Source organism: Rhynchophorus ferrugineus, unplaced genomic scaffold, assembly GCF_030347505.1.
Source record: "Rhynchophorus ferrugineus isolate W39M unplaced genomic scaffold, kcgeb_rfMv2 rfM6, whole genome shotgun sequence".
NCBI lineage: Eukaryota > Metazoa > Arthropoda > Insecta > Coleoptera > Curculionidae > Rhynchophorus > Rhynchophorus ferrugineus.
The window spans coordinates 31,730,543-31,758,459 of record NW_027472585.1 but is presented as its reverse complement, the minus strand read 5'-3'; the positions used below and the strand labels follow the sequence as shown (position 1 = coordinate 31,758,459).

Below are 27,917 nucleotides of genomic sequence, written 5' to 3'. Positions count from 1 at the left end.
CTCAGGCTTTTGACAAAGTATGGCATACGGGCTTGCAGGTTAAACTAAAGAAACTTCTCCCTCATCCGGACTATCAGCTACTAAAATCGTATCTCACTGACAGACATTTTATCGTAAATCAAGGCGATGAACATACCGAATTAAATCCCATATATTCAGGAGTTCCGCAAGGTAGTGTACTGGGTCCAGTACTGTATCTTCTGTATACGGCTGATCTGCCCACCACAAAAATAACTACTGTGGCAACATATGCAGACGATACAGCAATCTTAGCATCCCATGAAGATCCAGTCACAGCATCAATAAACCTACAAACCCACCTGGAGCAAATACAATTATGGTTGAAGACATGGCGCATTAAAGCCAATGAATCAAAATCCACGCATATAACGTTTACCCTGCGTAGAAAAACATGTCCACCAGTAAATATCAATCATTGTCAACTCCCCCAAGCAGAGCATGTTAAATATCTTGGTATGCATTTAGATCGACGCCTAACCTGGAAGAAGCACATACTCTCTAAACGGAAACAACTAGGACTAAAATTATATCAAATGTATTGGCTCATTGGGCGCAAATCCAAGTTATCATTAGATAACAAGGTATTGCTGTATGAGTCTATACTCAAGCCCATTTGGACATATGGAATTCAACTATGGGGTACCGCTAGCAAATCTAATATATCCATCATTCAACGGTTCCAAAATAAGGTGTTGCGTGCCATTGTTGATGCTCCGTACTATATTTCAAATAAAGTGATACAACGCGATATTCCTCTAGAACCTATAACGAGTGTAATCCAACGTGTTTGTGTGAAGTACTTCGAAAGAGTGTCAGTGCATCCCAATGTACTCGCTAATCAGCTAAATATGCGACGTGATAGTGAAGTGCGTAGACTAAAACGTTTAACACCACCTGATCTGATTACTGGACATATGTAGAGTTTAGAATAAGCATTAGAATAAGTCTAATTAATTAAGATAATATTTTGTACAGAAGATTGCTTAATGAAGTGATTTTCTACATGCCATGTATATATAATATAAACAGAAGAAATACTTATTGCCAATAGGGCAGATTGTGGACTCACGAAGAGTAATAAAAAAAAAAAAAAAAATATTTGCGGTGCATTTTTTATGGGTACGAATTGCGTGCTTATGTAATTTAAGTTGTATATGATTTTTTCGGATTTGTGTTCGTACATGTTGAGTAAAAATGAATTTGTTCAAAATATTCATTCAATATAGAAGGTACAATTATTGTTGTGATTTTTAGTAAATTACAATGAGGCCATCAAGTATTTTCGATAAAAATTTAATTTTTTCATTTATTTTTTAAAAATATCTTTATTTTCTGTTATTCGACATATTCGTGTATGTTATATAATTTTTTATACCATTCCAAATATGTTTCTTTTCCGTGATATATTGTTAAGATTACTTTCTTAATTTATCGTTTATTACTTCATTATTTTTCTATTAATTCAAATTGTAAGTAAATGTAGGTATTTAAAAGAAAACATGTATAGATATTTAACATTCCAAAAACATCCATCCATGTTTATCTACGAATTATTTATGTATGTCCTAACTATTTGGTTATTTAATTTCTTGTTATTATGCAGTTGTTAATATATTTTTTGTTAAAATATTTTCTTTGAATTATATATTTTCTGTATATTTAAACGGTGTTTACATTTTTTACATATTTCGAAAACTCTCTATGATTATCATATGAGCTTCTTCTATAAAATATTTTTTGTGTTATTTTAAAATAATAATTTTGTTATTTTATGTCACGCTTTTCTAACTATTCTTTTTTATATTTAGTATTGTAATTCAAAATTATATTCAATTTAACTACATCTAACTATATTATATTGCAAAAGTTTTAATATGAATATTAAGCCTCTTTTTTATGACTTGTTTTCTTATTAGTTACATCTTACATTAGACATGCTTAGTACAATATTAATTTATAAAATTAATTTATTACTATTGTTCAATTGTACTTGCATCGACATACAAGCAGAACAAGTGTGTAATAAATACATCAGTATGTATTTGCCAAATTAAATTAAAGTTAGACTACATAAGCTAAAGTTTAGATTTAACACTTATACACTAAACAAATTCGTGTGGTTTGATGAGGTTCAATTTTCTGATTTTCTACGTGTTATCCAGTAGATGAATAGATGATCTACGTTACTGAGATTTTGTAAAATTATTTCATATTATAAGACGACGAAATCTTGGATAATTACATAAGTCCATTTCTTGTTTAATTACGTAGCGATAAGCATTGTTGGTTAAATGAAGAATTTTGTTTTGGAATTGTTGGATTACTAGTTCAGCCTCAGTGAGCATTTTTTAAAAGTTATATCATCATCCAAAAGTTACATATTCTTCTGAGAAATCGTGTTTTTTTTGTTAAATTTAAATATTAACATATTTATTTAGTTTCTTTGATATCTATTTCCATTATTATTCCACAATTTGATGTAAAATAAGAAGTTAAATTATTCAAATATTTTTAAATTATTGTATTAAATCCAATCATATTACTAACAAGTACGGATCAATTGTTATAGCGAAATATATTTTTATCAAGATAATTGTTACATCTTTATATTTACTGTGTGAAATATACTTTAGATTTTTACAAAATTTATGTGTAATACGTATTTTGAATAATTAAGTGTGTTATTGGAAGTTGAGTCGAAAATAACGCGCGTATTACTACAAATTGGTCGGGCATTCATCGTTACTTGTTATTGGTGCATTTTTAGCGATGCGGTGGCGGCAGAAAGAGGACGGACGACGGCCGCGGTGCTGTTATGTTTTCGTGCACGAGGCGGCAACGTCGCCCGATCACCGTGGGAAAGACAAGACTGTACACAATCGTAGCAAGCCGAGCATCCGTACGTTACTTCGGCCTTTCGAGTTAGAAATTTACTGTAGGAACGTCGCGTTATCTTCGTTCTGTTATCAGTAGGGTTGCTAACCGTATTCTATTATGGAGGACACTTCTCTTCTCTAAAGCGTATACGTTTTCTATAGTTACCGAACTAGCTTCTTTGGAGAGTTTGTCGATGTCTAATTTACAGTTTCGTCCGAAAAGTCTAATATTAATTACTGAAAGCCTGTCAAAAGTCGGGATTTTATTTACACAATGAAAAGTTTCTGGTATAATTATTTAAATTATGTTTAAATTATTAATTTTAAGAAATTATACAAATTCCTTAAGGATACAAATAATGATAAACAACCAGATCACATAGAGAAATGTTTAAACTATCTGGTGGATGCTGTAAAATCTCCCATCCAACGTTGCTCAGGAAGTAGAAACATTTTTCAAGTTTCTTGGTGATATTCAACAAGTTTTTAGTGAATAGCTATCCTACCTCCCGTTAAATTATGTAGAACTATCTAAAGTACTGTTTCAGCCTATTTTCCTCTCTAAAATCAGTCAAAATTATTGTCCAGTAATGAAAAATTCACTTATCACTAATTATATTTGGGGACATATATGATATATAATTGCTTCCACGTTAGTATGATTTAGTAATCTTCTTTCGTGTTTCAAAGCGAAATCTTGGATAACTTCGTAAATCCATTTGATTTCCAGGTCATCGTGTTTCTTCGTTGGTTACGTAGCGATAGGCATTGGTAATCTATCGAAGAACCTTGTTTTGACAGCGTTGTATGACTAGTTGATTTGAATTTTTAGTGCAACCCCATATTTGCACCCCATAGGTCCAAATTGGCTTTTTAATTGTATTATAGATCAACCTCTTTGATTTTAGATCAAGTTGAGAGTATCTTCCGACTAACCAGTATAGTTGTTTTATTTTGGTTCTAATGTGTTTTGCTTTTTGTCTAACGTGATGTTATCAACATTTAATTATAACTTATGCTTAAATGTTCTAATATTAACCATCTTAAGCTAAAGTAGCTTAAGTAGCTAACGAGCCTTGATAATTAGTACTCACTCATACCAAGTAATAAAATGCTTATATTAATTATTAATAACATTTCAAACGAATGCTTCTACATTTATTATTTCTAGAATGGATCCAGTTGTTTATATTGAACCTATTATTGGCAAACGTAAGTTCAGTAATTGTGGCAACAGTTGTAGATGACAATACTCAAAAACCGCCCTCTTCATACTCAGTAGTGTTCATTTGTACATATTTTATTATATTATTAATTTTCACTTATTTATTGATCAAGGTCACAACGTACTTACAAAAACAATCTAATAACCAAATAACGTATGTTTTTAACAAAACAAATTATAGGTTAGATTACGAAAAATATATTGTTTTAGTGTAGTATATCAGAATATCCATGTGTAAAAGACCAAAGAACTGAATGTGAGCTATTAAAATGTAAGATATCTGTCAAAAATTTAAATATTTATTTATATAAATGAGACATGTATGTATGACATTTCGAGTGTAGCAAACTCAATTAGCCTGATGACTCTTTAGGAAGCTGCAGTGTTCCATTTCATAGCACAGTAAACTCAATGAGTTATTTCTTAGTTCGAAGCCTTAACGTATATATCATCGAATGTTGAAGCTGTTTGCCTACTATTTGTGTTTCAATTATCATAAACTCCATTTTATTATTATTTGACTATTTATTTGTCATTATTATTTGTATTATTATTATTATTTGTTTATGTGTTATATTATTAATTACATCTTATATTAAATATCTTTAATACAATCTTAATTTACAAATTTATTTATTTATTACTACTGTTCTGTACGGGATAAATACATCAATATGTATTTCCTAACTAAAAATTGAACCTTTTAAGCTAAAGTTAAAAGAAACACTTAGTAGCTGTATTGTTTCCACGTTGCTGTGATTCACTAAAGTTATGTCATGTTTTAAGATAAAATCTTTGATAACTTTGTAAATCTTTTGTTACAGTTCTCAATCACCAAAGCTCCTACAACTACCAACTCACATTCACTTATATTTCCCCATATTTAATTCCAATGATACGAAACATGTTAAGGCTCGATTCTGGTGGAATACTCCATGGAGATCATGCATATTAGACTGCTTACCTTCGCCTCGATATAAAGAGGAGGCCATTACCTGCAGAACTCACTACCTGTGTACCGAGCCTCGCCGTAAAAATGCCTTATGCTTTACGAGCCGGGGCACTTCATTGACCTTTCGGGAAAAATTCCTTGTTTGGTCGTCGCGGCAATGCCGACGGTGATTCAGTGGTCCGATAAGCAGCAGCGCGGTGTAAACAAATGCGCCCGTATTCGTCGCTACGATTTCCCGTTACGTTCATTCAGCTCGGCTCGATTTTGATCCCCCGTCAATCCGCTGGGGCTTCTATCAGCCATCGTTATCACGCGGCCATAAAACGTCCTCTTCGGCAAACATTATTTATTTATATAGAGCCTACGGAATAGCGGGATGCGATCCAATTTGGACGGAACGATGCTGGCGATTAGTTTTAGGTGGTGGCGCGATCTGCGTCGGTATCGAGAGACGAGCACCACCTAATGTCGGAAAAACTTTTACGACTTTTCGATGAAATTCATTATTTAAAGATGGCGGATTCATTTTGAAAGAAGAAATTGGATTTCGTGTATAATTTTATATCAACTTTGTTATGCTATGTTTATTAAGCCAGTATTTTATATGCGGAGACTATTTTTATTTTGGGATTAATAATTTAAATATATCAATTTATTATTGAAAACTACTTTTGTGTATTAATTTTCAAAATCTTGTCTTTCTATTTTCCTAAATGTTCGTACATTGTGATTTTCCATCCGTTTCTACTGACTTGTGACACGGTGCATTCTGTTGGGGACAGTACACTTTTCTTTTCCTTCAAATGCGGCCGTTTTTCGATGACTTCGTCCATCAAACTGACCAATAACGCTATGTAATAGTCGCTGTTGATAGTCCTTCCTTTTTTAAGGTAGTCATTGAAAATTATTCCATGCGCATCCCAAAACACAGACGCCATAACCTTGCCACCCGACTGTTGCCACTCTTTCGAGTGAGTTCATCGCATGCAGTCCACTCGAATGACTGTCGATTGGACTTCGAAGTGAAATGATGGAGCCATGTTTTGTCACATATCGAACCCAAGTTGGGTTTACTACGCTTGGTCATCTTCAAATAGTGCTTCGAATCATCAATTCGTCGTTGTTTTTGGTCAATAGTGAGCTCGCGCGGCACCCACTTTGCATAGAGCTTTCTTATACCCAAATATTCGTGAATGATGTACACGTTCAGTTGATATATTTAGAGTGTCTGCTATTTCATTCAATTTCAATTTATGGTCATTCAAAATCATTTTGTGGATTTTTTAAATGTTTTCGTCGGTAACAACCTCTATTGGGCGTCCACTACGTTCACTGTCTTCGGTGCTCATTTCACCACGTCTAAACTTAGCATACCAATCCTTGATGGTTGATTTTCCTGATAGAGTGTCCGGAAACTCGGCATCAAGCCAAGTCTTTGCTTCAACTGCATTTTTTCCCTTCAAAAGTCAATATTCTATCAACACGCGAAATTCCTTTTTATCCATTTTTTTTCACAATAACAAAAGTTGCTTCACTCAAAATGCTATAATTCACAAACTAATGATCCGACAGCTGTCAAATTTATACACGCATCTTTTGAGGGTTAGGGCTAACTAAAAACATATGGATTTAATTCTAGTGGCGCCATCTACCTGTCAGGCCGGGGACTTTTCAATTGACCTGTTATTACCAAGCATTTTAATTTTTTACTTCAAACCTTTAGAAAGTTTATTTTACCATATAAATCTTTGCAGAAATAATCCATTTGTCATGGCTTTGGGCTTTATGCTTTCTGAATTTCATTGTGGACATAATATCATTGATCATATAATTGATTTCATTACTATAAAAATACCTTGAAAGGCCGCCGAGAGAAGACATTTCCTTGACCAACGCCAATTCGAAATGGAAATTAATCGAAGATATCGTTTTATATTTATATATAACTTGTTGATGCTTGAAAACGTTTAATACTTTTGGATGAAATCTGATAAAATGTGGGCCAAAGTTTCATGAAATTTACATAAGACATTGGACATAGTAAGTATTGGGAAGTCTAGTGATTGTAATATGATTGTTTCATTCCAATTACTATTCTTCAAGCTTTCGGGGATGTTTTTGGTTTTCAAATCATGGTTACCACTAAATATTAGGCTTTATCCTTGTTTTCAAGGTACCCTTCCAAGACAATTATACCTACTATAATGATTGACGACTCCATGATGATTGATTCCATGAATTATCATTTTAGTGTACAATAATTATGTTGACACCTGATAGTTTGCAAAGCGCTACATTTTTCTTTTGTTTTTTTGGAAAGACATTAGTACTGCGTTTTCTGTTGCACGGAATGTATCAATCCACTGTCTTTTATGCAATAAAACGAGTTGATGGCAGTACAAACACAAGTTTGGTTAAAGAGGCGCATATGCGCGATATAGGTATATTTACAACTTGAGTTATTGCGAAATGGTACATATACAATTACATTAATTGGTGAATGCGGCCTAAATTGTTTAATATTAGTGCACAAATATAAGAATGTCGACTGGAATAAGTGTGGATAGAGCATTTTCATTTTTCAATGGATGTGTCAAGCTGCCTAGTGGAGCTAAGCAAGCAATGAGCCAGTAATTTCATGTAATCCATAAGCTCGATTGCAAGTTGTTGTGTTACAAGTTTCGAAGATCATACGTCTCCAATATCATTAAATAATAATAAATAATGATATCAGCGTGAGCTGCATCTCCATGTTAGTTCAAAAATAATGTTAAGATATTGTATTAGTTCAATGATATCACCATCGACACTAGTAAAACTGCACTAGTACAGCACCAGTACCTCAAAGTATATGCATAGTGACATTTAGTCACATTTACTTTTTCTAATTATTTTATAATTTTAATAATATAATTCCAGTTATTGTTATATTAATTAAAATTTGATAATATTTTATTAGTATTATAACATGCATATAGAGTTCTAAAAAGTAAGTGTAGTATATATATATATATATATATATATATATATATATATATATATATATATATATATATATATATGTATGTATACATATATTGTAAAAGTCATAATAATTAATTAATCATCATGGATAACAATAGGGCATGACAGTTTAGAGAGAATGGTGAGAATAGCTTTTTGTTGTTGCTATTGAAGCCAACCCCATGCAGCATGAGTGGCAATATTTAAGTCATTAGAACTAGGGTGTTGTCCAAGAAAAAAAGGCGGCTCTCTAGGATACTGGCACGTATGGCATCAAGCTTATTTTTGAAAAATAAGCCATCGGACATAATATAATTTTTTTATTATTTAAATAATATTCTTTTACAATTTCTTATGCAGTCTTATTCAATAGATATATATTTAGTAGAGTGAAGAACATTTTATGGTCCTTATGGTTATTAATATACATTTGCCGCATCAGTCACTTCATATTTCTACTAAAATGAAAATTGTCATTAGTTCTGTGTTTCCACGAAGAATTTTTTGAACTTTTATTATTGTGCTTTTGTATGTCGAGGAATTATATCGAAAAACAATTTATAGCCTATATGGTTATTACTAATATCATATTTGTGCTAATGTGAAGACAATGACAGTTTTGTTGTGAATAACTTTATCTGTGTCTAGAATTAACTTTCATTAAAAAAGAAATGTAAAAATAAAACTTCCTTTTATAATTATTCAAACCGACAGATTGAGTTAGTATTAAATTAAAGCAGCATTGACGATATTTATGTATCCTTAGCTAATCGTTACCATAGTAGTTGATGTTTCGCAAGAAAGTCGTTCTTGAGCTTCGCCGGCAGGAAGTGTGCATTAAAAGTCGTTGGAAAAATGCCTACGCCACGTGGGCGTATCAAAGATGCATCCGAATACCCAACGAAAGAGGAAGAACTACGACTTGTGTATTAATATCGGCCTGTTCTTATGTAACCGAATGAATGAAATGATACCACCAGATCTTTACTGTCTCATAAAATATCTTATTCCTTTTTAATATTTCCTAAACATTTTTTTATTGTTTCAGGTAAGGCATCAGCGGAGATGGTAATAAATAATGAACGGTTATCGGTAAGCTTTTGTTTGTTAATAAGCATATATATTTACTTAATATTAAATGAGTACTTATTTATCAGTATTGTTTATTGAGTAAAATATTAGGAATACTTGCATATCTTGTGTTATGTAGCACAATGTTCGAAAATAAAAAATCATTTCTAGTCATTATTGTTAATAATAATATTTTTTATAGTAACATTAAAAAATGTGAATTCATTTTGAGGATAAATTCTTTTATATATTTGAAGTTATTAATCGGTGAAATATAATTTTTCTAATTCTTGCTTTTTTGTTAAATTTTGCCTCATCTTTTCGATACCTTTTGGAGCTATTCAAGAATATTCATGTAACTGGAGATGCAACATCATGTTATCGATCAGAACGGGTGAGAATAAGAGGGGGGTTAATAATTGCTAAATGAAGTACAAAAGATGAAACAGTGTTTTCTATTTAAGCGTTTTTTTTTTCAAATTTATAAAATCACGCTCTACTGTTATGGGATATTTTGTTACGTTTCTGCTCGTATCACATGTCCGCTGTTCTTTTAGTATTCATCTCATACGCGCCAGTTGTAATCAAGAATGGTTTCATTCAGTCTAATATTCTTATTATGTATGTTCTATTGATTATTACAGTAACTTACATAGTACATTTCTTAGCATTTCTAACAAGTAACATTTCTTTCTTCAGTATGTCAAGGAATTATATTGAAAAACAATTTATAGCATTTATGGTTATTATTAATATCATATTTATGCTAATATGAAGACAATGACAATATTGTTGTGTATATCTGTGTCTAGGATTACTCATAATTTATGAATTTTACCGATTTGTGAATTTATTATTTCGAATCTGTATTCCCGAAAAACCCGATGCATCCATTTCGTGATAATATTATTCCAAGACGCCATTTATTATTAGTTCTGTCAAAAAAGCATCGAAATTTGGTTAAGAAATATAAAATGTTCCAATTGATAAGACTTCATTTAAACGCATACTCCAGAATCGAATCAGCACTCGATGTGAATTTTCTTTTCTGTGTTCTATGGACTGAAAGTTGAAGGACAAATTAGGTGTACACGATTATTGTTCGATGATATTTGTTTAGTTTTTCATTAGAAACTTTTTCGCTATGGTGATTTGCGAGATGCTGCATGAGATGATAGTGATACAAAATTCAATTCTTGACAAGTGGAGCAAGATCAATCTTCCACCACACATCTCAACAGTTCTGAATACACAGTCACTGATCATGTATCAATGATTCATTGTATCTTATTTCATTTTCAATACAAAGTTTAAGAAACATTGTTTCTTCGATATTTAAGACACGCTTGAGATCATCATTATTAACCTATGGTGATCGCCCAATCGATGATTTGATGCCATTTGATGATTTGTTCTGGTTTTGGATCACGTTCATGTCCTTCAATTTGCTCTGTCTTGGTACATTTCCTTTTTAGGCCAAGTGGTCTTCCATCCATAAAGGCCCTTTGTACCACAAAAGACTTGGAGAAATTTGTTTAACTACTAACAGCGACAATATGCTTAAGAAATAGCTTCCTTTCATACTTTTGAAGCAGCACTACACTGACAATTTTTCTATTTTCTAATTACCCGTTATTCAGTTTATGTGGCATTTCTTATATTTTGGATCTTTTCCATCGCTTATAATCGTTCACAAATTACAACTCGATTCACATTCAACTTCTCTGACAATTGTTTTTGATTTTGTATTGCGATTCCACGTTTTCAAATATTTTCGGCCTATCAAGATGTTTTTTTCCCTTTAACGTTGAATGGTTAAAGATCTCCCACTGTAAATGTCTACCAGCAAATCATGACTTTGAGCGATCTTTTCATGACCTTTTTCTTTTGATGAAACCAGAAAAATAATGCAAATGCATATTTCCATCTATAACGCTACTATTTTGATGGAACTTGACTATGTAGTTTTAAGGTTGTAGTCAGTAGAATAAAGTGATCTATGTATCATATAATATTGAATATTTATGGCTAATGAAATTTATTACAAAAAGCATATTAAAACTTACCGCATATATCTGGTATTTTAGTATCTCCGTAATCATCAGACATTACCTGTTCTAAATCCCACTTATTTTGAGCAATGCCTTGTGACTTGACTGAGCATCATCATTCATATGAGATTGCTTCGTCGACCCTCAAGAGATAAAATAAACCAATCTGCCCGTGTAATTACATATAGAAGATCGCTTCAGTAAGTGATCTGCTGTACAAACTTATAATCTTAATCTTATTCTAGACACTATTTTAACTTATTCTAAAGTATATCCTACCGTACTCTAGGGATTATTATATCTCACTCTATGTATCTATTAATCAGTTCGTATGGTAGTTTGCGTTTGAGCCTATGCACTACGCTGAATCAATTTATTGGATACGTAATATGAGACATCGATGATGACACGCAACACTTTACTCTGGAACCTCTGGAGGATGTCTATGTTAAATTAACTAACCATATTACGTATCCAATAAACTGATTCAGCGCGATATCCCCTTAGAACCCATAACGAATGTGTTTCGAAGTGTTACTGCGAAGTACTATAAAAGATAATAAGTGCATCCCAATGCAATCGCCAAACAGTTAATGTGTGCGATGACAGTGTAGTGCATAGCACACTAGCTAGTGTACCCCACATTCAATACCATAGGTCCAAATGGACCTAAGCATTGAGTTATACAGCAAAACCTTATCATCTAAGATCATTTATATTTACGCCCGATTAGCCAATACATTTGGCTTAGTTTAAGCCCAAGCTGTTTACATTTTGTCACTATATGTTTTTTTCACATGAAACGTCGATCAAAATGATTCATTCATTCGATCATACTTATTCATTTTTACTTGGGGTCAAGTTCTTCTACAAAGGGTGAATGTCATATGGGTAGATTTTGTCTCATTTGCTTTAATACGCCATGTTTTCAGGCACAATTCTAGTTTGTTTAGATGAAGTTGGAGGTTTCTTGTGGCTGATATTGGATCCTCGTGTGATAAAACTATTCTATCGTCAGCATATGTTGCAATAGTATTGTTTCTTGAGGTCGGTAAATCAGCTATATACAATAGATATAACATTGGACCAAGGACTGCCCTACGGAACACCTGAATATATTGGTTGATGATCAGCGTATTCGTCATCCTTTTTCACAATAAAATGCCAAATGCTCAAAGTGATAAAAAAGAAACAGTGGGCAATATTTGAATAAAACCTCAGGTTTTTGAGGTATATTTTCATCATTTAAATATCAGTTCTAATATAAAAATTCCATTTCGACTATTAATTTCTGATATTGTTCTTTTTCTCTAATAAAGAAGAGAGTAGAGCCGTTAAAGATGTTTTACTTAGTTATATTTATTTTTCTTTTGTTATCTCAACCGTGCTGGGATTGGAAACCTTTTGTGCCCGTGAAACAAAACCGTCCGAGTGCCGGCTGAAATCTCCCGGTAGGAGAAAGAGATCGTGTGGAGACGCGGGGGGATGGGAGAGGTGTACTCTCCCTTAGGCGAAGTGTCGCCTCGCAACATGATAAATGGCAATCAGCGGCCGATCGGGGCTCCGGTTCCTTAATGATAGGGCGGCGAAGAAAGGAGCCTCTCGTTTACGATCGGTGGAATTTCTCGTCGGTTAATCGAAGCGAAATTATTGTTTGTGTGTTTTTGGAAGCAGCACGGTGGCCCCACACTCCCTTGTTCTGGCCTCGTTGTCCTCGTTCTCGTTTAGTTGATGTGTCGCGGTGAGGTAGGTTTGTAAACATACCACCTATGACATGTTGGAGGAGGTCGTTATGGTCTTTGTTGTGTTGTGGAGTGCTTTGGTGGTTTGTAAAATAATGTACGCGTGACACAGTGTTTCCGATTGGAAAGGTCAAAGTGTTATTAAAAAACAATATTTGCGTATATATATGTTTATGCTAAAAAGCATTTATACTCGTTTTATTTTTATATAACCTTAATCACCAGTGTATTCAATAGATAGAATCACTTCTCATAGATAAAATAGCCGGCTTAGTGGCGTAGTAGTTAAGACGACAAGACGGTCCTCCTACTGTCGCGATAGTCGCGGATTCGAATCCTGCTGGGACATGGATGTTTGGAAATGTAACTGTAAATGTCTTTATAACATTGGCAACAGTGGAACATCCTACAGGGAATAACCATCCCAGTTACGCCAGTAACCAGGCTGGGTAAGATCGGATATCTTCTCGGATGATCTCTAAGTTGGTCACTTGTCAATCGGTATGCCTAATGTCCGGAGGACCGTGGTTCGGAGTCCACATTAAACTGTAGGCCCAGTCTAGATAAACCCTTGTTAATAAAAATTAGACTTTAAAATAAATAAAATAAAAATAGGTAAGACAGCGGACATCCAGGGGCCTCAGACTACAAGTCAGATTAGTTTTAAAGGATGTTTTTTAAAATTTGAAGCTTTATTGTGAAATATCGGTATAATATATTTTATTCAAAGTATTGTTCATCAATAGCCGCTACTTTTTCTCATCTTTCAGGCAATTTACGGATTCCATCTCTAAAGATGTATCTTTTGACGCTATCCACGAATCGTCGACCCATTTTTTGGTATCTTCATAGGAAGTGAAGCGCTGCTCAGATAGATTCATGACTCATGTGTCGGAACAAGTAGTAATCAAAAAGAGCAAGGTCTGGAGAATAGCGGATAATGTAACACTACCCATTTTAATGTTTCCAGGTATGTTTTTATTGGTTTCATGCTGACGAATAACATTGTAGCGGCCTTTCGTGCAGTGTTCAAACTTCTTTTTCGTCAAAATGAAGCAAAAAGTAAAACTTACCGCGTTTGTCATTTATTACAAATTCAAACATTTTCAAAGTACTTAAAGAATGTTTCGTTCACACTTCGACGAAATGTTTTTTGCTTGTAGGTTTGGCTTGTAGATCAGAATTCCTCCCCACTACCCCGCGTTGAACATTCTTGGGCAATCCAAATTTTATATATGAACTTTTCCGGAGAACGTCCTTTATTTCATCGTACAATCACCTTAATCTAGTTTAAAAAATGGCGAAAATTTGATTGTTAGGTACTAATATTGTGGTAACTGTGGTACTAATATTGTCTTGATTCATTAAAGATGAAGGGGCAATTTTAATTAAATTGAACATAAGATAACCTGTCAATGATATTGAAAATATTACTTTTCAAAATATTTTCTTCAAAAATACGTTAAAAAAACCAAAACCTTATTGAGCAAAAGCTTTCCAGAAGGTTGAATATTATACTCGAAACTTTAATAATATCAAAAAATGGTATTTTTGGGTTTTGTTAGGATTCATAAATAATATCTAATATAAGAAAGCGGCTGGTTTTTGTAATTGTGTATTTTGTTCATTAAATTATTTAGCTATTTATTGCTACATATTGTTTTTTGAACAAATTTTAATTAAAAAAAAATAAATATCACATTGCAAATATTTGTTTCAGAATTCCTTTTCTGTTTACTTAATTTTATAAATATTTTGCACAAGAGTATATAGGAAGATGGATTTATTAAATTGATGACAATTTATAAGTAATAATATTTTGATAGTGATAATATATTTTCTATTATTTATTTCTAAGATTTTATTTTGGAATATAAAATAAAACACATTCCGGATGTTTATTGCACAATTTGTTTATTTCTGATCAGTTTTAATTAATTTTATTTACATTTTGCGTGTTTAACATTTTGCAAGAGAGTATTTTTTTGTTATTATTTATTATAGCAATTTGGTAAATTACACTAATAAGGTACTTGTTTTTATCCTTATTTACTACGGTTTTAAAATGACTAGAAGTACTTATTCTACGATGGATTTCTTCGGCTTAACATTTATGTCACTACTTTTAGTGTGCACTGAGTCACTACACACTCTTTTTAATGTTCTAAGTTATTTTAATATATGTAGGAGCTGGAGAAGCTCAACATTGATCTAATGGAGCCTCTGTTCATGTCTTTGAGCATATTCCCCGATAACATTATCGAAGGTTTCTAACTTGATTGTCATTACGAGTGTAGCATGAAATATCAACAATACCTCTCAGTACCTTGTTTTGGTATCTTTTTGATTACTCCATTTATTTGTCCAGAATTGTATTTCTACAATAAGTGTTTAAAACTTCTCGACTGATTCAGTGTAGTTATCTATATTGGCTAGGTTTGCAGTATTATCTGCAAATATAGCAGCAATATTTTCATTGAATGTAGCCAAATCCTGAGTGTACAGCGGATTAAGAACTCATCCCAATACGCATCCTGCTTGTGTGCAAGAGAATATGGTAAAATATATTAGTTGAATTAACAACAATTCTATAGTAAATATATTTTATCAATGTAATTTTCTGTAAAAAGTGTTTAAATTTAATTATTGAAGTAAAAGAGCTCTATTCCAAATATAGTTTTATATAAAATATAAATAGTTATTTTTCAAATGTTAAATTGTTTATTATTTTTCAAAAATGTGGGAACCTGTATTAATTAAATTAATATTGATTCAATTGGAAATACTTTAATGAATAAAGTGATATTAAAATTTTTAGAAATATATTTTTTAGAATTTCGAAGAAAGAAAATTTAGAAAACATCATTTTAGGTAGAACATTTTTATTGTACGATTTGCTTGTTTCCTGACATGCATGCATGATATACATTTTATTTTACGGAAATATCAGAAAGTTACACGACCAATCTTCTAGCTTTGCATTAAGCTTTTTTAATATTTCGATTACTTTAATTAAAAATTATTCAATAATTAATATATACTATTAAAGTGATATTAATGATTTTAAAAATGTTTTAGAATTTTAAATGAAATGTAAGAAAAGCACGTGATGTAGAAATTTCTAATACGTATAGTATATTGAATTTACTATATAATTTGCTACTTACTGATCGATGTTGTTTAATATATATTATATATTATTATATGTTGTTATTGCTTGTATGTCTAAGTCACCTTTTTAATATTAGGTATTATTTACAAATCCTAATAAAACATTTCTATGATAAAATTTGATAATTTTTGTATTGTTATATCTTGTGCTTGTTAAAGTAAATGTTATAAGTATCATTTCTTATAAACATTACTAGTCTATAATTATAATATTAGAGCAAATAATAAAATTAACTTTACAAATATTTTAGCCTAAAAACCCAAAACCTAAAACAAATGTGGATTTATCATGTAATTAAAGATGTTAGGAATAATATATTTCTTATAAACCGTGATAAGTTTCATTTGCGATGCTAAGAACAAAAATTTAATTTTTTGTGTTTTTACCCCGGTAGATGGGCAAACGTTGTTTTCGCCCCCGTCGACGTATATTGGCGAGCCGCTGACCGGGCCGGTCCAGTGGCGGAGGCGCGATGGCGGCCGCATTCCACCGGAGCGGAATGTGGAATGCGGTCCGCGTTTCCGAGAACTGACCACCGACCTCTCTCGTTCGATGGCCGGCCCGTCGGAGCTTTGGCCGCCGTTCGCCGCCAATTCCCGAATCCACACACCGCGACGCCGGTGCCGGTGGCGCTCTTTGATGCCTCCACCCGAAAAACGTCACGATCGTCCGTTTCGCGGATCCGACTCCTCTCGTTCGCTTACATCGGGTACAGGGAGCTCCGTCTTCGGGAGAGCACACGTACCTTTCGTTGGTATGGTTTTCTGTCGAGTTCGTGGAATGGGGTGATGTTTTTCCTTGTTGTTCGGCTAACGGCGTCTCCTTTAACTTAGATCTAGATGTCAGCGTCTTTTCGAAAATAAAAACAACTTAATTTGCTACCTTTTATTTCAATGAATTCAGTAAACAGTTATTTATTATTTAAAATGGATTTAGTAAACATATAGCGAGCAATCACATATTTTGATCAATACTTTTTATTAATTTTTGAAATTATTTTTTACTAGATGCTTTGATTATATATGATGATGTATTTAAATATATATTTTCAAAGAAATATCGATTGAAATAGGGTATAGAACTTTGACTTTCACATATCTCCACCACCTGTTCACTATCAAAAATCATCGAGAGAGTAATTCTCCACGTCCTAATTGAGGCTGAGAAACCGAAAAATCAAAAATTATCCAAGACGAGCAGTTTGAATTTTGATCCAAACAGTCCTCAATCCATCAAGCTGCAAAGCTAACGGACGATATAAACCGCACTTTTCATGACAAGAACCCCGTAAGGGCAGTGTTGAATTTGACTAGGACCTTCAACAAAGCAACAAAACATCATGGTCTAATATTTAAGGCATTAAACTTGGCATCCTTAGTAATCTTCAGTATGTCAGTACTTCTTTATCTTATTCTTAGCTTATTCACATAAACTTTTATTTAAAAAAAAACAATCCTAAAGAAAACGTCTGGTGCTGTTAAGTCCGGAGATCTGGCTGGCCATGTTAAATCGCCACTTCGCGAAATTAGTCTTCGTGGGAAAACGTCATTCAATAATTGAATTATTGAACGAGCTGTGTGTGCTGTGATCCCATCTTGCTGAAGCCACATGCCCTCTAGTCCTTGCTTTTCTGTTTCAGGCGCAAGAAATTTTCAGATCATGTCTTGGTACCGTTCAGCAGTAACAGTAACTACAACACCATGGTGATTTTCAAAAAAATAGGGACCAATTATGTTTTCAGCATGAATACCGCACCATACAGTTATTTTTAGTGGATGCAATGATGTTTCATGAGGATTCTGTGTTTCCTAAAACCGATTGTTCTGTTAAGAAAATGGGCTTCATCGCTCATTATCAATTTAGACGAAAAATCTTTAATTTCACCAGACAGCCCTAGGATTGTATTACTGTACTCAACTCGTCCCCATAATAAAATTTGGACACCTACACAACACAATGGATAAAGCGAAACTGAGCTAAACGTCACATAACCAAGATGGTATGCAATTAAAATGTTAGCGGGACTTTTGCCCCGCCTCTCATAACAAAAATCCTTTTTACAAATAATTTAAGTCACTACATATTATTTTTCTAAAACTTAATTATTAAACTAATTAAATTAAATTTCAAGTTAATTAAATTGTTAAAAAATGTAATTTTAAATTATTTGTAAACTCAAAAGAAGTTAAAATGGCCTTGAATTTTTAATTTTATTAGCATTGTTGACGATGGATCATAGATGCTGCTCTGTCAACTTGTTGAATATCCTGGTATATATAATAGTATTATTGTCTTAATACTAAAAATTTTAGTAAAATTTTTTAAATAAAATATTGCAATATATAAATTGTTCACAAATTACATTTAATTTTATGTCAATAAATATCACGGATAATAATGCTCTATTTTTTCGAAAATACTAAATATGCCCGTGGAATATAACTTCAGTATTTCAATAACGCCCAATATTGCAAGGCTATATTAAATTTTGAACGGACATAAAATTATATCCAATATTTTTTCTAATCTTTTGTTTTTAACACTTTTACCGTGCTTGTTTAATTTAACATCACATCAGTTATCCTATGGTCTGTAAAATATTATAATAAGTAAAATGTCCAGCATTTTTCTAATTTTATTGTTTTCTGGTTTTTTGTTATTTCTTATTCAGCCTCCGTGTTTTAACTTAACATTTCATGATCAATAATTCCTAAATATGTGTCTTATTAGAGATTATTCACCTACACCATAATACTTCAATATCAATGAAATCACAATTTTTTCGAAAAGTTTGTTTTTTCTTCAGACGGTCTAGGAGGCTTGGTCTACGAACCGATCCGACCACACATCGTCGTCGATAGTCGGGTACACAATTCGTGGAATAGGGTGATGTTTTGCCTAGTTCATCTGTTTCAGATATCGGCGTTTTCCCAGAAAAAGAACCCACTTGGCTTAATCTTCAGCATCTCTATCCGGTAACGTTCTCGTTTCGACAAACATAACATGGTCTCTCTCTGCATTATCAGCCGAGATATGTTTTCAGTGAGTTATTCCATGTGCACGTGGTATATTTTGAATTTGTTATTTATATGTTACATCTTTTTTATTTTATTTTTCATTTATTCAGCACTCAAGTCTGTTATTCGTCGATCTTTTAACACCGTGTAATCGATTTGTTACGGCATCATATTTTTTTAGAGAAAATTCACATTACATGAATCTCCATTAAATTTATCAACGATTTCTACCTAAACCTTCTATTTAGAAGCTTTAAATATGCTTTACACCATGTTCGTCGCACATTATTTTATTATTCTCCATATAATTTTATACATTTTAGGCTTTTTAGTCATCAAACATATTAATTATTTAATGCTATTTCAACAAATCCATGAATCATTAGTCTTTTTCCTCTAAGTCGCTACCATCTTTCCGTATATATCATTAAATTCATATAAGACATTGGACAACTATATATGTTACAAAAATCTTTTGTAGATTAACAGTTTTAGTAATAATTTTGTTAAGAGCTCTGCATTTTGTTCATATATCCAATATACTTTGTTTAGTGTAGAGTTAAATTATTTAAAGGAATTATTTGTTAGTTTATATAATTATAATTGTTGGTGGCATTTATTTTAATACGCCAAATACTTTTCAAGGAGTTGTCTGACTACGGTTTGGGATGTATTCAATCAATATATCTTTATTAAAATATCTTTCAAGTTCTCATAGCAGATACAAGTGTGTTCAGATCAGAAAAAGAACACATTGAATCTATTTTACAATATATTTATGATTTTTGAAAACTAAGGCCTACTACTAATGTAAACAACATACGATACACTATACTACTATACGGAATTTCTGAAAGTTAATATGTAAATTCAATAAAGGCGCATTCCTAACAAAAATAATTACATTAAGAAAATAGGTAACTTTGAAATTTTAACTTCCAAAAGTGGGAAATATTTATACGCTTAGATTATTTTTCGATAGACTATGATTTTAAGCAAAAATGAAATGATAATATAGAAATAAAAAAGCTGAATACAGAAATCAAATTATAATGTCATAAATATCCGTTTTGTCTGATGGGGAAAAAACCGTTGCATATCAAAATCGAACATCGATCGATATTATATTGATCATTGTTAGCATTATAAAATTTATAAAGTTTTAAAAAATACGTAATTTATAATATTAAGATATTTAATAAATATGAACTACTAATTAATATAAATTATTTAGATTATTTAGACTTTCGACCAACAGAGATATAAATAATAATATATTTACACACTTCTTTAATAGTACAAAATGTTTGTCTTTGTTAGCTGTAACTATAAAATTATACTTATATTACTTCTACTTATACTTATAATTATACTAATCAACAATAACATAATAATATTTTTAATTAAGCTTTTCACTTATTCGTAATGTTTATATGTTATTTATCCAAGTTTCTTTTATAATAAAATATATAGTAAGTATCTTTTCACTCTGAAATATCATCAGAAGTACATTAGACTGCATAAATGTTTATAAGAAATCTATATAATTTTTCATTGATTTTGCAATATAGCAAATTTATTTTTTATTAATATAATAATTATTGGTCATATACATGACTAAGGTAACTATTTTGTTATGTTACGTACAATATATATTACTACAGAATTTACTAGCTTAATCCACTTTTACATTGTCTGTTGACTACATGAAATTCATCTCTTTGAAGATCCAAATTAAATTAGGTTGTGTTTAAATTTGAAGTATAACTCAACCATTTTACAGTGCTGCGCACACAAACTACGACCGTTATTTAAACCTACCGTTTATGTATGTTAGCTTAATGCATTTTTTTAAATAAAATAACTTAACTATCTTTGTGTCGTACAATAACGTTTTCCGTGTTTTCTTGTGTTTTTGTTCCAACCGGCAACACTGTAAATAAATCAGATATTTACTTTTTATCTACAAAATGGAGGATGGCCGATCTAGAGTGCATTCCTTTCGTTTCGATGCGATAAATTAATTATTGAGCTAATTTTGACATTAAATTAACTATTAAATAGCTTTTAATTATAATAGTAATATATTATATATATTTTAACCATTTATTTTGGCAAAAGGTGTATATAAAGTAGATTTTCAAATATTGTTCATAAAGGTTATTCATATTATTATTATTTAGTTTCATTTTATATCGTTTTTCATAATCAAGTTTTAAAGTTCTAAACTTGTAAAAACAAATTATATTTTTTTCAAAAGTTTTAAATTTTAAACGAAAATTTTATTAGTAGAAAAAATCTTTTTGATCATTTGGTCTGTTGAAACATTTTTATCCTTAGAAGTACGGAAGTTTGAACCCTTTATTCGCCAGAAAATTAGAAAATAATAAGATAGAAGGGATAAAGATTAATAACAATTGAATGGGGAAATGTCTTGACTAATTGTTTCAAATGTTTTGTTACAATAGTTTTTAAAAGCAATCTTGAATAATCAAAACACTTTTTGATACCTTTTTCAGCGAGTTATTGATGAAAAACATAAATCTCCTTCCATTCACCACTAAACAGTCTATTTCTCTACTTATTGTTCAGTACTTCTAAAATTCGGTCAGTCTCAATCCATTTTCAAAACAATTTAATTAATAAATATATCAGTTTGATGCTTACTGATTAAAAAATTAATAATTCTTAATGCCACTGGTTTTTTTTAGTTTATTGATCTGTAACCAATATGTCAGAACTTTTAATGCTATGGTTGTCGCTAGAATAAACTGTAAGTAGTCCAGTCCAACAGGTACTTGATCTTCCAAGTTTTTATTATCAATTTTAAATCGTTCGAACCAAATCTATCTGCATCATCAGTCACAATATATTAATCATATACATTAATTATGGGGATTATTTCGTTGTTTTTAACTGAATCAATATAAAAAACAACAAAATAAATTTAATAATTCCAGAAAAGTTGTTTGGTTTTTGTAATTTGTATTTATAACTTGTTGTGTTGTAAAGGAATTACACATTAATTTAGATTGTTTATCATTTTAATTAATTTCGTGCGTAGTTATTGCTCTATTCCCATATTTTTTCTCAAAAACCATACATTAAGTGTATTAAAGGGGCCATTGTCTGGAGAATATGGCAGTTGATGTAGAACCTCCATTTTAATAGAGTATGATATGGCTGGATGTTATCATATTACTAATAATCGTTTCGTCATATTTCTGCTATCGTTTATATTTTTTTTTAGCCTTTGGTGGTTTCAGTTTCAACTTCCAATTTCTTAATAATCATTTCTAATACTTCAAATCTTGTAGCTACACATTTTTATCAATGTTAATTAATTACTATAAGTCTTCAGTTACTTCTTAACAGGAAGCTATGATGCTTGGTTTTTCTAATTACCAATTGGTATATTGCTGTAAATTGCAAGACATACCATTACGATAGCAAAGTATTAAAATATTCACATAAAGAGTTGATGAAATTGATGAAGTTCTTTTTACGATTTCTGGGAGACTGTGTCTGTAAATTAGGAGAATGATGGCATGTCGCCGTTTCTTCAAGGTATTTAGTTATTTCTATAGTACCATGAGACATTCAAAATCATTAACAACATCATATTTTGGAGAGAAAATTATTGACTTTGTGCAATTGTTAATAACACAAGGATTTTGATTGATATGCTATATATGCATTTCACTTAACACTACAAGATCAAATAGTATGATTCTTTGCAATATTGCAATACTTCATCATTAATATGACTGTCCTCATATATCTGCGATTCTCATCTTTTCGTGAAGAATAGTCGGTATCTGAAGGTCTAGGTGTAAGTTACAATTCCTAGAGTATCTGGGTGCATCTACCATACCTCTTAAGACTTAGGATATGTCTAAATATGTGTATTTTATTTATATTACTTTTCGCGGAACATCTCCATAACTGGATTCTGTAGATCCATATAGGTTTTAGAATTTGCTTGTACAACACCAACTTATTATGTACGGGTAATTGAGATTTTCTTGCTATTAACCAATACATTTTTTTTTATTTCAAATTCTTTTATTTTTTTTGTGCTTATATCTGGATTCATCCGAAAATACTTGGCATTGTTGCTATAATAGTATGACAGTATTATTCATTGTTATTTTTGTGTGTGCATTTTGATTGTGTTAATTGAATATGCGCCGATTTGATTTCGTTAACATTTATTATCCGTGTTAGGACGCTGATATGTATATTGCCATTCGCTTGTAATTCTGTTTCTTTTTCGCTGTTGTCTCCAACAATTAGTATCGTAGTAGCATCAATGATGCTGGTATTTTCCGTTTGTGGTATATCAAATGAGTAGAGTAATTAAAATGTCCCCACTACACTTCTCTGTGGTAAGAGTGATGAAATAACTCATAAAATCTTTCCTCAAGTCGCAATCAAAGATATTTTAGCGAAAAATTCACTCAACTGCAGTGTCTTTTTTAAATTCAAGGTATTTATAATAAAATTTTGCTTACATTCTTATGAAAGATATGTAAGAAAATATTAATATGACGATACTCTAGTTTACGATAATTTCAGATTCTTCGACGAACCTATTGAACAGCTTAGCAAAAATGTAATTAAATTTGTTAAAATATCAATTCTTGATAATCTGTTTAAAACACTTTTTTTCATGGTGGCTTTTTTTGTAATTTTTTACATTTTCAATTACGTGGCTTAATGTTTTGGAATTCCTAAAGTGGGATATACATGAATTTAACATTAAAGAGAGAAATGTAATAAAAATGTTCTATAAATTAAAACGTTCCGAACAGAACAATGCTGTTAACACTCTCGATGCATGAGAATTAACGCTGACGATCGCTAAGCGTTGGTAACTTGTTGAATAACTGTCCGTATGTGATAACGTGAATGAATTCTGACCGGGCTACGCACCAACAAAGCGAAATGAAGGCCGTTTGAAGGCACTGAAAAAAAAGGCGACCTCTCACTCAAAGCGAAAATTACGTCCTATCTTCCGAGAAGCGAAACTATTCTCGCTTTTATTTATTTATTTGGACTTCCCAGGCTGATTATAATGGAAGCAAGGTTAATAAAATCAGAGTTTCTACCTGAACGCGTCTCATCCACAACACTCGAGTCTGAATAGGGCTCGGGGTTTCTTCGTATTCCAGGTACGACCCAGCCAACTAGGTCGGAGGCGATTCTTCGCTCCTTCATCGTCCATCGTGGGATTCCGAATTAGTATTGTCTGTGTGCGACGGGTTGTTGTGTTTTTGGACACAGTTCGATCAAGAAAATTGCGCAGTGACGACATTGCCTTTAATTACATCACCTGGGGCCTAAATGGTGCGTCCATTCATCGTCTGTGGTATTTTCTTAAGGTGCTTTCTTATAGAGACTAAAGTCAAAAAATATATTAACATATTTATTGGTTTTTAAATGAAGAAAATTATACAATTGGAAAGGAGAGTAAAGTTTCTTATAAAGTAGAAGTTGTACTGGTCAATTCAAATGGAACCCTTTTAATTATCTGAAATAGTATTTAATAAAAGCTGCTTAATTAGTACAGATGTCATTATAAAAAAACCTTAAAAATGAATAAAAAACGGAAACATTGTTCAACAAGAAAGTTATTGACTTTCTTTTCATCAATTCGAATAAAATTAGTACAAACTTTAAGAAGTAAATGTGTAAACTGTTATCTTCTATAGAGTGGTATGTTCTTAAAATAATTTTACGAATAGTTACATAGATTTCAGACAGAATAGGAGGTATCCTAGTTTCTTATACATAGATTTGGCGATTTTGTTCGTTTCTGCGTTTACACATAGTTTACATATACACCAATTTCATATGTTTAGAATAGATAATTAACAAATAATTCGTATGTTATAACTTATTATTCAATATAATCTATCGAAACTTTGGTAGATTTCTGAATTTTATCACATAACTGCTAGAAATCAGAGGACGTTAAATCTATCGAATAGGGTATATGTATCCAATAAACCAGACTTAATTGATTAATTTTGTTGATGTCGATATGAGCAGTGTCAGTTTTTTTTTCTTCCTAATTTTATTTCATGAATTCTTACATCTAGCTGCTTCAAAATAACACAATTATCAGTTATATCAGTTTGAAAGTAATCCGTTAAAATATTCTAAAAACATAATACTTCCATCGATAGTGGAAAAATACCCAAAATTTATTAAAAGTCGTATTTAAATAAATAAAATATTGTTCATTGTCCTTAGTAAATTGCCCAGAGCTTCTACCTCAATCTCCCTTAATAAATCAGCGGTTTTCCAAAACCCTATCCTCTATTTATGCGACAACTTTTTTGTTTTGAATAGTTTTTGAACGTCTTGAACGTTTTGAATTATTGATAAAGAGTTGTGTTATTAATCTAACAATTTCGAGACTAAGAACAAACTAAAATGTCGCTGAATCATAATGTTAATTAATTAATATAGATTTATATGGATTAATAGAGGCTTTTGCTCTTGAACTTCCAAAAAATTGCCACAGTAAACAAATTTGTTGATTAAAATACAGTTTAACGAAAATTTGGTTAGCTGATTGTTTAAATGAAAAATAAAAATTATTATTTTAGTCTGAATGTTAGAATGAGAACTAACGAATGTCATAAATCTTGAACATAATCTTACAATATTTAAAATTGATGTTTAATTTTACTCGTTTCTTATTGTAATATAAAAATTAGATCACAAACCAGCTACTTTAACATTATGTTTATGTGAGTATAGTGTTAATTCCAGTAGTTATTAATGCAGATAAAGTTGTGGTTAAAAATGACAGCAAGGGTCAGAGAACAAAATAAAATATGAGTGAATCATATTATAGTCATGTTTATTTGTATATTGATGAATGAATATCGATTCTTTTGTGTTAATAAACTTCCAATAAGCATCAATAAATAACGAATTTCATTATAGAGAAAAAAAGCATTCAGAGAAAATATATTTTTGAATTAAATTAAAAATTCAATAAACAGTATTTTAAGAGAACTCATACATCATAATGACTAACATAATTCGATGACTAACATCATTAAAAATAATATTCCAGGATATTTATTTCTATATGTTTCCCAAAGATTAAGAATATAACATTTTAACACTGTTTATAATTATTATGCAGCATTAGTAGCTGTAGTAAAGAATAGTTTATCATTCACATATACCAATAACTATAAAATAATATTTAGCTTTAGGTATCGACTTTAGACACATTTATTTAGTAGAAAAATAATTATAAATTATGTTTATAATTTATAATATAATGGTGTATTTTTGAACATCCAAGGAAGGTGAAAAAGTGTAACATTAGTTTAAATTCATCTTACCACACCCCACTTCTTGACCTGTCAATCAGGGTTAATCCCCCTCCTCAATTTACTCTTGATATGGTGGTAAATTAAATACTCAAAAGCTCTTGCTCGCAACTATTTGTAAAATCTTGCATATTCTTAGTGGAGAATGATCCATCCTCAACAGCCAATCGTACCACATAGGGATACTACATGATAACATAGGATAAGTCATATGTTACGAAATCTGTAAATTATCGATAAACAATGATAATGATATCTGTAAATAAAATAATTCTGAATGTGCATACCAAAAATGTCTTAACTTTACAAAGCCTTACAATAGTATAATCACAAAATTTAAAAGGCAATCCCTGAATTAGAAAAAAACTGTGAATTACATTATATATATTATTTTATATGTAATTGATATTTAACTATAGCAGAAGCGACTATAAATTATAACAGTCAAAATAAAGAAAAATGAAAAAAGCTGCTCTACCGTATTAAAGGTTATGCATTATCAGAAATGGTATTGTATAAGTATGATTAATATTACTTGAAATAATTGGAGGATTGGTTAGTTACTTACTTGACATCATATTCTACTAATTAACAGATCAACATTGAAACATACGAAAAAATCAATTAAAAGGATAAATCAATATAATATAAATTCTATCTAAAATTGTGCAAACATGTTATGCAATCAAATAATGTGTATATCGTCATGTAAAGAAGAAAAGTTTACCAAATCTGAACATTTTTACTATATGGACTTTCTGTATTATGTAGGAGTTTCGAGAAACATAATTGTGTCAATACCATGGATCATGCATAATGAGAGGCATTTCCAAAGATTCTCTGCTAGAATTTTACTTATTGAACTAACGTGAAACTGTGAGCAAATATTCTTCGTAAGTTCGAGTATCCGATACATTTAAAAATAATGATTTTTTCAAGTTTCCATGTTAGACAAAAAGAGATGTTATAAATATTAAACATAATATAACTAAATCTGCTTTAGAATATTGGTTACCATCATATATTATTTCGAAAGTGCGGGAGTATAATCTACACTACAATTTTCTCTTTCTATGGTTTAAAATCCTTTATGTATATATATTTATGAATATAATCAAAATTAGACTTAATAATATGTATTTCCAAGAAAACTGTGTGCCTAATCTCTTAAAACTTCCTTATTTTATGTTTTCATCCCAAAAATTTGAGGTTGTTGTGGTTGTAGGCATGTTCCTGAATTTTGCTATTATAAATTTCTAAAATGATTGGATACAAACCAAATGATAACTTCTTTCAGATCTAAGAGTTCCTAAAGTATTGGTCAAACTTACACGAATTCAATGTTTTCCTGTTTCACTATTTTTTTTCACCTACAACTGGGTTGTCACCTTGTTCCTATTTTTATCATCTGTGAAGACCCCTGAATCCC

General features: G+C 31.1%; 1 protein-coding gene across 5 annotated transcripts in view; it reads left to right on the top strand.

Annotated features, from left to right (window-relative positions):
* The window catches only part of LOC143198035 (serine/threonine-protein phosphatase 4 regulatory subunit 1), a 179,687-nt gene that overhangs the window by 92,291 nt on the left and 59,479 nt on the right, over positions 1-27,917 (top strand). Inside the window, exon 1 of one of the 5 annotated variants that reach the window (XM_076406965.1) lies at positions 13,840-13,911. The exons of the other annotated variants lie outside the window; for them this stretch is intronic. The gene's annotated coding sequence lies outside the window, so the exon portion shown is untranslated. Of the gene's footprint in view, positions 1-13,839; positions 13,912-27,917 lie in introns of those variants that run through there. 5 annotated transcript variants of the gene reach the window in all.